The sequence below is a fragment of the Chinchilla lanigera genome, unplaced genomic scaffold (genome assembly GCF_000276665.1).
Source record: "Chinchilla lanigera isolate Chin_1 unplaced genomic scaffold, ChiLan1.0 scaffold00002, whole genome shotgun sequence".
NCBI classification, from domain to species: Eukaryota; Metazoa; Chordata; class Mammalia; order Rodentia; family Chinchillidae; genus Chinchilla; species Chinchilla lanigera.
The window spans coordinates 49,893,331-49,906,483 of record NW_004955403.1 but is presented as its reverse complement, the minus strand read 5'-3'; the positions used below and the strand labels follow the sequence as shown (position 1 = coordinate 49,906,483).

The 13,153-nt window shown below is 48.9% G+C and overlaps 1 protein-coding gene across 6 annotated transcripts in view; it reads right to left on the bottom strand.

The window, feature by feature from the left end:
• The window catches only part of Ptk2b (protein tyrosine kinase 2 beta), a 114,745-nt gene that overhangs the window by 64,317 nt on the left and 37,275 nt on the right, over positions 1–13,153 (bottom strand). Inside the window, exon 1 of one of the 6 annotated variants that reach the window (XM_013514189.1) lies at positions 9,411–9,568. The exons of the other annotated variants lie outside the window; for them this stretch is intronic. The gene's annotated coding sequence lies outside the window, so the exon portion shown is untranslated. Of the gene's footprint in view, positions 1–9,410; positions 9,569–13,153 lie in introns of those variants that run through there. 6 annotated transcript variants of the gene reach the window in all.

Genomic DNA, 13,153 nt, shown 5'->3' with positions numbered 1-13,153 from the left:
ATATATATATAATTTGGTGATAAGAAAAGCACTGACATGGGCTAGGAGGTTAGGACGAGGACTTGTACATGCTTAGCCACTGGCCATCCTGGGAGGAAATGCCTTGATTTGTAGCATTTGTCAATTTCTCTGGCATAAATACTTCCACTGTGGCTGACTTTAAGTCACCAGTACAACCTCACTGAACACAGAGTTAAGGAGAAATGGGGGCCATCCGCTCGTGACAGTGGGACAGTGAAAGACCCAGGGCAGGAGGGTAGATTTCGGAATCACTGGCCACCAGCCAGCCTCTGAACTTTGATGTCCACCTCATCCCTGCAGTGCCCTTGCACTGCAAGACACCCAGGTACAACCTGCACACAAGCATGGACTCTTCAGATGGCCCCTTCTCCAGTACGTTCTTGTCCCTTTATTTTTTGTTTGCTTGCTTGCTTGTTTGGGTGTTCTGCTTGTTTGATTTTCGTTTTTTGAGATAGGGTCTCACTCTGTAATTCAGGCTGGGCTTCAACTCATTATGTAGTCCAGGCTGGCCTTGAATTCACGGCAACCTTCCTGCCTCAGTCTCCTGAAACCTGTGATTACAGGTGTGTGTCACCAAACCTGGAACCTCACAAATACTTTCAATAGTCCAGATGATTTATACCTCATACAATTAGTGCTCTGGAAATACATCTGCCTCTGTAAATACATCTGCCTCTTTATCCTTTTACCCAGGGAATAACAAGAAGACAAAGAAAAAAATGTGTGCATATATGTTCACTATAGGTGTGATTTTTTTCAAATATTTTCAATCCATAGTTGACTCCATGGACACAGAACCTGCAGATAAAAAATTCTGACAACTATATATGGTACCGTTATCTTGTCTTTGCAGTCTTGCTCATTTGTCAATGTCACCCAAGGCAGATGTCCCTCCCAGTTTGATAAACCAGGAAAAGTGACTGAACCAGTGAGCTTAGGGTGCCATTTCTTAAGTGGCAGAGGCTGGGCCAGAACTCAGATTTCCCACTTTAACCCAACAGCCACAGTCCATACACAGCCTAAGTCCTGTTGGCGAGCCCGTCCCTGTGGGCTTTGTCTCTGCCAGGGCCCGCTCAGATAAAGGCTGCTGTCCAACATGGCCTCAGAATCCTGCTGGAACACAAACCTGCTGTAAGCGCATCACTTTCCAGCCATGCAGCGCTGAAAGGAATACGGGCTTTCCACATAATAACGTGTAATAGTGATGGATACATGGACTTTCTAATGTGTCTTACACAGTACATTTAATAAACAACAAAAAAGTGGTAGTTAAAGAAAACTCAAGTGGCTTTTTTAAGTCTAGAAAATACAAACACAGTTCTAACAGCACAGGTGTCATCTTGCCCAATGCCAGCTTAGAAATAACAAAAACATCCCCTTGAACAAGCTTTTCCACCTGCCAGTCTCCGATCTGCCGCTTTTTGCAATGCAGTATGCACCCAAAATCTGCTTTATGTAAACAGATATCAAAACCACTAAACACAGCGATGCCCCCCATCTGTACACAGAAGCCTTCAGCCTTCCTCTTAATGAGAACTGGACACAAACCACAACTTAGATTTTCCGTCAAGCAGACATGAAAATCAGAAACACACGGAAAATCCCTCACCAGTTAAAAATGCTAATGAAAACAACTTTACGGAACCACTACAAACCCATTGAACGAGCCGCGAGACATAGAGCAAAGGAATCAAGTCCTAGGCTCATGGGTTTGTAGTGAAACTGGTACAATTGACAACTAACTCTGAATTGGCAGAGCCAGCCAATTAAATATGAAATAACTCACATGTAGTGGCCCAGTCCCCTAACCACAGGGAAACCCATTCCAAATATCTAAGGTGAGAGACGTGGGTCATTTGCTCAAAGATGTTCCCAACTGTACTATTTATCAAGTGAAATAATGAAAGTCTGAATAAAAATGATGACAGAAGTGCTCAGGGTAAAATCTAAGCAATACTGGTAATGATAAATGGCAATGAAAATATGAGAACTAAAAGAAAAGAAAAAATATGAGAGCTAGTAGTGCATGAAACAATTTATATAAAATGTTAAGTGACAGAATGGAATTTACATGCTGATTATAACTATACATAAACACATCTACATTTAGAATTGCATTCAGTTAAAAGAGCTCGAGTTCTCTCACTGTTACATGGTTAAATATACTTAAAAATGGGTACAGTCTGTCCCACAAGTTCAAAGCTGGCCCTCTTTCCTGCGCATCTGCCTCTAGGTCCTTTTCTTTACAAGTCTGATTTTTTGCACTGCCCATACAGCCCACAGAGAGAGAGGCCGAGCTTACCACAATGCTAGGCTAGAGAACAAATAGGAAACTTCCACTTAAATGTCTGGATCCTCTCCACAATCAGGCTCTGGGCTGAACACATACAGAGGCGTCTCAGTGAAATCTGGCAAAAGAAACCTGCACCTCAGGAGGCTGACTGGAAACAGCCCTCCAGGAGCGCAGAGTGTGTGGCAGGGCGGTGCGATTCTCCGGCGTTCTGTGACTTAGGCCACCCTTGCCCTTTCTCCAGCCCTCCACATCACCAAGATCTCAGTTCTGAGAAATAACACAAGCAGCACAGAGTGCTTCCCCAACCCCACGCTGGACTAGCCTTGTTTCCACCCTAATAACAACCTCAAAGCTGGGGACTGTCCTCCTCCTCTCATGTGTGGGACAAGTGAGGCGGACCCAGTAACTCCCAAAGGTCACAGGGCAAGCTGAGGGTGAACAGTGACTGGAATGGACTCAGATGGGACTACAGGCTGCACTCTTTGCCACCACACCCCACAGTAATGGCCAGCCTGGCAGAAGGCCAAAGACCGGGCCTTCACTGGAGACACACCCAGGGTAGCAGCCTCTGGGACTCTGGCTTTTGATGGTGAGAAAAGTTCCTATTCGATCAGAAACACAGTCTCAAATAACCATGAGTTCTTCACTCTTTCCATACGCACAGTATGGGAAGTTAGGCATGAAACCCCTGTGTTTTAGTTCTATCTCCTCTGCAGAGCTCAGGGCTGCGGCCTAACCATCTGTACTTTTAAACAGCATCCCGGATGATATACTGTATATTAGATGGAGTCTTGCTACGCTGCTCAGGCTGACTTCGAACTCCTAGGCTTAGTCTTCCTGCCTCAGCCTCCCAACTAGCTAAGACTACAGGTATGTACCATCACGCCCAACTTTGATTTAAAAAAAAATAATAATAAATCGAATTGAAATTGTATATACTTACAAGTACACAGCATGATATCTTGATATGCACATTATAAAGTGAACTGATAATTACAATAAAGCTAGCTAACACGGTCATATCTTCACGCAGTTACCATTTGTAAGTGGGGAGAATGCATGAGATACATCGTCAGCAAATGTGACGTACGTACAATGATTAGTCGCAGTACATTCTGTCTTTAAGATTTAGCCTGCACCACTAAGACTTTGAATCGTCTGACTAACACACTGCCCTGTTTCCTATCCTGAAATCCTAGGTGATTCTGCTACCTGTCCAGGCAAGGTGAGGAGCCACCGGTCTGGCCCTTGGCTCACTGTGAGAACTGACTGAGAGACGAAATGGCACGGCCTCTCAGCTGGAACCCGGGTCCCCCATTCCCAGGCATAGGCCTCATCATCACCCAGCGCCTGGTGTTGCGACAGACCCCAGCGGGTTACAATTCTCAAAGGCAGGCCCTCTCTGAGCATCTTATTTTTAGAGTACAATGGTGGTTTCTATTTTAGCGTCTTCTTGTTACCCAAGCCCTCTATTGGGAAATGAGCAGGAAGGGAAGAAAACAGGTGGTTTCAAATAGTGAAAGCTCAGGAGATTTAGGGGAAACTCTGGTCTTCTAACCCCCAGCTATGAGAGATGAACGTGAGGAGAGGCTGGCTGAAGACCCAGAAATTCCCACCGTGTGGCCCTTCTCCTACCAGCAACCTCCTGACTACAGCACACATGCTGGCGAGAGTTTTTTTCCTGGTTGGAAACTAAAATAAAAGACACAGGGAAAACCCGCTGGGAAGGTCCTGGTGTGAACAGTAGCAAAATGACTCTTAGGGTTGTAGAAGTGTGTGGATCTGGACTTAGAGCCAGGTAGCAGCTGGGCAGTGGAAGAACAGACCCACAGCGTCCCCTCAGGCCAGGGCTTCAGCGGCAAGGCCTGCGAATGGGAGTTTGTGGTCAGAAGGCTCAGCAGTGTGCCCTCACAAACCAGTGAGAAGCACATAAACAGACAGACAGACAGACAAAGCAAGATTTGTCATCTTCATGCTGGGGCGTGGCCTCATAAATTGTCTTATCTGTCCTAAAAAGTAATTAGTAGGCAGACTACTTAGGCATATTCAATTAAAGTAATATAAAAGCTCCAAAGATAACATGCATAGTTGCTATACAAATGTGTTACCATGGTTATACTGAGTTGTATAATGAGGGGAAATAGAGAAAGAGGCATTAAGACAGTAGTAGTAGAGGAAGTCAAGTTTTCCCTTTTATTGTTGGCTTGTGTGCAGAGATGAAATTTGAAAGGATCCCTTTGGCTATCTCTTTTTTTTTTTTTTTTTTTGGTCTTTTCTTCCGGTACCAGGAATCAAACTCACGACCTTGCGCTTGCCAGGCAAGTGCTTTGCCGCTGAGCTAAATCCCCAGCCCCCTGGCCATCTCTTTAGATACATTTGATGGAAACCAGAACATAATGTGGGTCCCACACTCTGCTTGCAGCCCCTAAACACTTACATTCCTGATGAACACACTGGGAGGATGAGGTCAGAATCCTGTGTTTTATCTGATTCTGGCTCCTGGCAGGTCAGCTAAAAGCCAACGTGTGGTACAACGGTTCCCAGCCCTCTCTTCCTCCAGCTCTCTTTCATTGAGGTTTCCAAAGAACACAGGAAGTTAGAAAAAAGACCAGCAACCCACTTCTCCACAGCTCACAGCAGAATTGAGGTCGGAGGGAGAAAGCACAGAGCAGAGATCACGCCGGGGAGGAGGGGGTAGGGTTTGAACACACACGCGTGTGCATGCACACACACACACACACAGAGTCATAAAAGCAATAAGATTTTGCATTCTTTGGAATCACATCCAACTGACAGCCCAGGATAATACTCAGGTACCTTGAGCAAGATACCACATGCGTCTGAACCTCAATTTTTCTCATTTAAAAAGTGAGGGGATCGGGTAAGAAGGGTTTTTCCATCGAAGTGTAGAGTGTGAATATTTTAACTAGTTAAAGTGATAGCCAGGTTCCTGAAGCGCTTAATGCACCACTGTTTGACCTAAAATTCTTCAAGGTGTGCAGAAGCCCCAGACACCTTGCAGGGGCCCTGGCTTCTTATAGCCCAGGGTGAAGCCACTCAGCTAGGTTAGATGCCTCCCCAAAGTGTTCTCTGGGAGCTGAGCTCACTGGCCTCAGGGCCAGACCTTGCTTGTGGAGGCAGAGTTGAGGGAGCTGAGGAAAAGGATATGAAAACACTCGGGAAGCAAAGGAAAAGACTGAAGACACTGGGGATATTGGTACGGGGAAACTATAACAGGTTTTAAACTCACTGTGGTGGGAACCAGAGCTACCAGGGTTCCAGATGATTTGTTTTTACTCCTTTATTTTACAGACAAGGAAACTGAAGCCAGAGATGCTGAGTGACTTCTAACGATGCAAAATTGAGCTCTTCATTGTTGGGCGGCCCTCTGCCGGCCTGCAACCACAGGACCTGGGAATTTCAGGAGGCTCCCTTCCCAAATAAATCCCAGGTTGGCTGCTGGAGTCCAGGTGACCCCTCAGGGCTGACTCTGCAGATGATCACAGGCATAAAGGTAGGCAGAAAAAGTCTATGTTTTCCAGAATGTTCTCCACTAGCACTCAACTCTTTACCTGGCCCTGCCCCTTGTGGGAAAGGCTCCTTCCAGCCTGAGCCAATGGGCCCTCCTGTCCAGACACAGCTGCACATCTTAACCCAGCCTTGGGTAAAAACATTGTCCGCTCACATATAGCACACATGACAGTTCACAGAGATTTGCTCCTCCTCCATTCCCCCTCCTTCTCGATCCTGTTCTCTTCCTTCTCCTCCTCCTCCTCCTCCTCCTCCTTCTCCTCCTCATCCTCCTCCATCTTTCTCCTCTCGCTAGAGGTGATGGTGGCCCCTGGGCAGGGAGAAGGCCCTGGCCTAGAAAGGGTTAAGACCTGCACTCAACAGGAAGTGGAAGCTGGGCTAGAGGAGGTCTGGCAAGCTCAGCCAGAGGAGAAAGCAAAGTGGTTACCATTCTGGGCTCAGACTAAGCACATCTCAAAAGGTCTGTCCTGGCCATATCACACCACTGGGACAAATCCTGGCACTTCCCCACAGGGGTGTGCTTCTCCACCACTGTGAAGATTAACAAAGTAAGGTATATAATGCACATATTTGTAAACTATAAATCCCTGGTGCTGCATGTGGGTCATGATCGCAGATCCTTTGACTTTTTTAGGTTCCTTCAAGCATCTGCATTTGTGTTTTGGTGAAAGGGATTCGTCTGTTGTCAACAACCCGTCTATCCACTTCTGAGCCATTTTCAGCACCGCCATGGGTTAAGTTTTCTACAACTTCTCATAAGTGCCAGCTCTGTCCCTGGAGCCAGTGGGCCAGAGTCTCACCCTCCTCGCCCTGGTTTTGCGTGGCCAGTCTCTGGTTCTGAACACAGGCCCAGCCTCACCTTGAACCAGACGTTGGGCAGCAGATTTTCCCTCTCTGGATCAGCCTATCAGGAGTCATCCATTCATTCGCAATGAGCTGTGCTATTGGCTGTGTCAAGTAAGGGTCTGGGGAGGCTCACAGCTCATTCCATGCCAGGACCACCTGTCGCTCACACACACTTTAGAAGTGCATAGGAATCAGGATGAAATCCGCTGACACCAGCCATGGTAGCCAGAAGCTTCCAAAGGCTACTCCGAGGAGGGACAAAAAAATGGCCAAGCCTGGCAGTCCTGCCCAAATTTGCCCAGCCTGAACATGTCCTGAAGGCCCCTGCTCTCTGAGTGTAGGTCTGGTGTTTTTAGGATTTTAGGGTTAAACAGGCACGGAAAGTCAGGAGCCCCTGGACCTTCTCCACAGCCTTGCAGCCCACACATGGGGCTGATGTCTGGTGCTCAGTCACTCTGAACTCTGGCCCCTGCTCATCCCTGAGCTGAGATGCAGCCACAACCCCTTCAACCCCACAACCCTGGCTAAGCTGACTAACCTCCCACTCTGCTTCTATTCTCAGCTGTCAACACTGCCATCGTTTGTCAAGTGTCTCATTGCATGGCTGGGTGCCAGGTGAGGGGAAGGAGGAATCCAGAACACAGGCTGCCCTGCTCGCCTCGGCAGCCCACAGCTCTTCTGGGAGCAAAAAGGTCATATGGATAGAATACAAAACCCGATGCAAATGGACAAAATGTACTTACTCCTTAAACGTACAGTGGGATTCACCAGTGCCTCGCTGGGGAAGGGTCCACTGTGAGGAACACCAGTAGGCAGAGGAAACCCACAGCCCCAGGGGCAGGAGCCTTGGGCTCTGCCCAACACTTTGAAGAGGCTCATGAGGTTCAGGTGCTGCTTCACCTGCCCTGCCCTCTATTGTCTCTATGGGGCTGTGGTGGTAGCTTATGTAGACCTGGCTGGGTGAATTCAGAACATGTAGGATTTAATGTTGGAAGGAGTCCCAGAGATCATCCAGTTTGAGTTTCTAGAAGTTGGGATCCCTAGGGAAAATCGTTAGAAACACATGGCTCTCTTAGACCTTCCACCAGAATGAGTGGACGGGACAAAGGACCTTTAACAAGAATGATAACACAGCTCCTTGAGAAGCAAGGGATGACAGCTGGAAGGCTGATGGGAAACTCTGCTGCTCAAAATCTGGTTCAGGGCAAGCCTGGGACTGGATTGAGGTCTTCTCAACTCGCACTACGTCCTGCTTCTAAGAACTTGGGGTCTATGAGTTCCCTGTGTGTCCAAGGTGGGCTAGGCTGGAATCAGGAGAGCCTCTCAGGTCTGGTAGGGATTGTACTACTGCCCTCATCTTCCTTCGCGTGCTGCAGGGAGGGGGCGTTTCTGAGTGTTCATGGACACCATGCCTGCACCCTCCAGCCCCTTCCAACCTCATAGAATGGTGAGAAACCATTCAGCTCCAGCGTCTGCTCTCCCATTAACCATTAAGTTTGATCAAAGTGCTTCAACTCTGGTCTCTCTCTTCAAAGCAGGAGTAAGGCTGGACTCTCAAGAGGCTTCTGGCTCATTGACAGCACCTCAGGCCTGGAGGAAAACATGGACATGACCTAGCCCAGCACCTGCCCCCCACTGCCTGGGGTGCCTGGAAAAATAGCACACAGGTGAGGTCTTGTAATAACCATGTTTCTAGTTCTGCATTTGATGCTTTGACACCTGGGCCCTTTCTAACCCTAGAGAGAACACTTTTTTTGGAGTTAGGTAATTCCTGATAGCATGCCTTTTTATGCAAATCAGCCAATCCAGAGCTCATACTCTCTACCCCTCCTCTGGGAGACTGTCATAGTCTAGGCCACCATCTACCTGCTCTAAGTACCCCAGGGCCAGGTACCAGACCCTAGAGAGCCGCTGCTCTCTGAACCTGCTAGAATTAGTCACATCAGCCAGTCCTACACTTGCTCACTCTGCCTCGCCTGTCCCTTCCCATGGAAACTACAATAATGGCTTGATGTGCTGGGTGCTTCCCTATGTGGCGCACATGGCCAGAGAGACCCCTGTTTCTAGGGATCTGTGAGTATAAACTTTCTTCCCCCATTGTGGGGGTCTTAATGCACCTGGCTGAAGCAAATCCCAGGTGCCCCCAAAATAGGTCTGCCATGGTCTGACCTCTGAGATTAATGGAGGGTCCAGATCTCTTCCTGCCTACCTCTTGTGTGCTGGGCACAATTGCCAGTGTCTACGTGCAAATGAGAGAGATCTAGAAGCCCTGACTGAGCAGCCTCCACCCTCGCTGCTCCTCAGGCTCAGCGCCCAGGCCTTTCTACTTGCCAGGAGCTCTCCTTGCAAGCCTGCCTGCTCCTGGCTGGTGGTCCCATTGGACTTCTGCCCTCTGGGGCCCTACACAAGGGGTTCCACCCCTTCAGCTCTTTCCAAGTAGCAGCTCTGGGTTCCCTGGAGGTTTTTCTTCTCCCACCCACACTCCTGGTTCTCTCACTGTGCTCAGTATGGGAGCAGGGTGATTTTCACAATTCTGTGGCTCTGGAAGATTCCATTCCTAGGCCTGTCTCTCAGGGTCTCTCCTGCTTCAAGCCTGAAGGAGAGGGAAAGATTCCTGCCCTCCATAAGACTGACTACTCCTGGTCTCATGAGACTCCTCATGTGAACGCTCTAGTTTTGAAACGGTACAAAACATGGTAAGCTAAGAGGCGCCACTTGCCCGACTGCCCCTCTGCTGTGACAGCGTGGGCTCTGCTGAGACTAGGGAGGACCTTGCCCGTCAGACCGGGTGTGTTCCTCCCAAGGCAGTGGCAGCAGCATCACAGGAGTGAGGCTTAGCTGGTGGAGACCCAGACAAGAAGAGAGCGGGTGCTTGAGCTAACGGGGGCAGCCAAGGCTCAATTCAGCAGCTCTGGCTTCAGTTTCCTTGTCTGTAAAACAAAGGAGTACAAACAAGTCATCTGGAAGCCTGGTAGCCTGGTTCCCACCACAGTGAGTTTATTACCTTAGTTATAGTTTCCCCGTACCAGTACTCCCAGTATCTTTTATCTGTTCCTTTGTTTCCCAAGTGCCGTCATATCTTTTCCCTCAGCTCCCTCAACCCTCCCTCCACAAGCAAGGTCTGTCCCTGGGGCCAGTGATCTCAGCTCCCAGGGAGGGGAGGCATCTAACCTAGCTGAGTGGCTTCACCCTGAGCTACAGGAAGCCAGGGTCCCTGCAAGGTGTCTGAGGCTCCTGCAAACCTTGAAGAATTTTAGGTCAAACAGTGATGCATTGAGCCCTTTAAACAGTTAGATTATTCACACTCTGGACTTGGATGGAAAAATCCTCTTTCTTACCTGATCCACTCACTTGTACAATGTCTCATGCCTGTGTCTTGGACCCTGAGTAACTACTGAAGATAATAATATGCAATGTATTAACTATTGTTACTCTCCTATTATCTTGTTTTGAAATTCTAGGCTTTTTATCTTTAAAAAAAAAAAAAGATACAAAGGGAAGCATTGGTTCTCCCTGGGTCATAAGGCTACAAGCTTTCAGAGCAGAGTTTATACCACCAGCTCTCCTGGGGCTCCAGCCTGCTAGTTGCAGATCTGGGGATTTAGTAACTTCCATAATCACGATACAATTCCTTACAATAAATCTCTTTTCACGTCCCATTGGTTCTCTGGGGAAACTTGACTACTACACCTCCCTTTACCAAAAGAGCTACAGCTCTAAGAATGAAGCTGCAGATTTTGTCAGATGAAAACAACTTTTCCTGAATCTCTTGTTCATTCATGCCGTGTCACTAGTGTGAATGTCATAATGACTACCACCCTCTTCCCCTGAAAATAAGACCTAGCTGATTGGGGCTGGCATTCTTGGTCCCTAGTTTTCAAGGCTGATCATTTTCCAGTTAGGTCTTATTTTCAGGGAAGCATGGCATTTACGGAATACTTATGTGCCAAGTGTGGTATTAAGCACACTGCATGCGTATATTCACATGTACTCCACATAGCACCCTGTGCCCCAGGAGGACGCATGGGCATCTGAGAGACAGGTACTGTGTCAGCCCTTCCCAGGCTGAGAGCCCACTCCTGGACAGTAGTGGTGTACAAAAATGCCCAGTATACACGACGCTGGGAGGGGAATGAGCTGTTCTTTGAGACCATACTGCGAATCCCCACATTACAGATGGAGCCCAAGGTCACAGGCTATGAAATGGGAGAACTGAGACACACTGCGGAGTCCACTTCAGTCCCAAACTCACATTCTTCACCCTAAGTCCCCTCCCATTGTGCACCGAAGAGCCAGGCCCTCCTCTGTGGTGTGACCTTGACATTCACACCTACAGCTCTCTGGGCCAATGGGAATGCCCTGAGGGCCGCCTTCACAGCTCAGCAAGCCCCAGCCCACCCCTGGACCCAGCTCTGCAGCTGAGCTGTCCACTGAGGTTTCTAAAGACTAATTTGGGAGCCTAACCATGGTTTCGTCTTTAGAAATAAGACAAAACCAAGAGGGGAAACCCATCCTAGGACCTCAGATCGCCTGTTTTTCTCAGCGTTGCTCTCAGGTATCAGAGGAGTCCTGCAGGTCTGATGGTCAGGCTGAGCAGTGAGACCATAGGGTAAGATAAGGCTGACCACTGCTGGCCCTGGGTAGGAAGAAGGTTCTGAGGCAACGGGCCCAACTTCCCTGCACTCTGCGTTGTGCTGAGTTCCCGTGGTCAAGCTGCGAAGCAGGTTCGCAGATACTGGCCTGGCATAAGTGGAGGCAGGCACGCCCCTCCCAAGGGAAGGCATCATGTCTCCAGAAAGGGGTGAGGAAAAGGATGCAGGAAGAAAGTGACAGGCTCAGACGGGACCAAAGCAGACGTGTGGGTTTCGCACTATCCTGATCCATGTGCCATCGGAGGTCCAGTAAGGTGACAACTGGCCTCAGCTGTGGCCACGCACGTCTATTCCTTTGCTCCTTAGTGACCAGACCCTCCTGCCCCCAGGTGCTTGGAAAGCATCCCCATCCCCAATTGCCCTGTCCTTTCATGGGAACTATTTCAGCCCACAAATACAGAGTCCCACAAATCTGCTTTGTGCCTGGCAAACTCTAGCGCAATTTGTCTCTGTTCCCTGCAGCACCAAGCTCACTTTCCAAAGACCTCAATACAGCACGGCTGTGCTGAGAAGGACACAGTAAGGCATCGGCGGAACTGTGGTCAGGGGTCCCACCTCCCAAGAGGCTCAAGGACCCGGGCATAGCAGGTCATCAGTGGGGATCTTAATTGCCTCATCTAAGCTGGAAAAGGGTGGACCCACTCTTACATTTCTTGACTTAAATCTGTAATACACGTACAGCATCCCTCATCCAAAAATTCGAAATCTGAGATGCTCTAAAATCTGAAACTTTTGGAGCACTGAGACAACACTACAAGTAGGATATTCCACATCTGACTCAGCATGACAGGTCACTGTCAAAACACGGATAGGCTAGAAACAGTGCATAACATCACATTCAGGTTATGTACATAACGTGTACATGAAACATAAACAAGCTTCAGACTGAGGTCTCTACCTTGAGATATCTCATTATATGCCTGCAAATATTCCAAAATCCTAAATGTCTGATCCCAAGCATTTCTGATAAGGGATGGTCGACCTGCACATGCACTCCTAGGTTGCTTGACACAATTTTTTCAGGTCAGAATGCCGGAGCCCCCAGCTTGGAAGGGCCTGGCCACAGCGGGCCTCTGTGAGTCCAGGGTGGAGGAAGGAGAGTTATGGGACATGGGCTGTGAGGAAGGGATCTTACTGAAAGGCCTTTAAGAAGAGGGAAGTAGAGGCTGAAGAACATGTGGGTGAGCAAACGCAAAGAGACGAAGTTCCTTTCTTCTTTTATCCCATACCACAGCTCTGTTTATTCTGAGAAGCAACCAGCTGCAGCTCCAAAATAGCTAGGCTGAGAAACGCCTCTAATGACAGAGAACAAGCTGAGCTTGGAACAGCCACTTCCCAGCGAGGGGAGCACCAAGTGGCTGCAGAAGGGGGACACTCCTGGGGGTCTTTCCCTTCCTGCCTGCTGCCCCTCCTCTTCTCCAGCCTAAGGCAGCCGTGGTTTCCTCCTTCCAGAGGAGCAGAGTGTGGCCCTCATGTCCCTCCCACGGGATGGGTGGCTTCCTTCTCCCTGGACCTCAGAGTCCTTTCTAAGCAGCTTTTCTACGGAAAGCAGAGATAATGAGATGACCCGGTGGAACCAGAGGGCTTGTTGGGCGTCTGAGCTGACAGCACGTGGGCGCGTTGGGCGCATGTAGGCACAAAAGATCAGGCCAGGTGGAGTTAAACAGACAAGACTCTTTCCAAATGATTGACTGCCCAGGGGCCAAGACTATTGCAGCGGGGGAAGAGATCGGACTCACTCCACCTACAAGCCGCAGCTGGGGGTTTACAGCCAAGGGCAGGGAGAGGGCATTGGAGAAGGGGCAGTGAC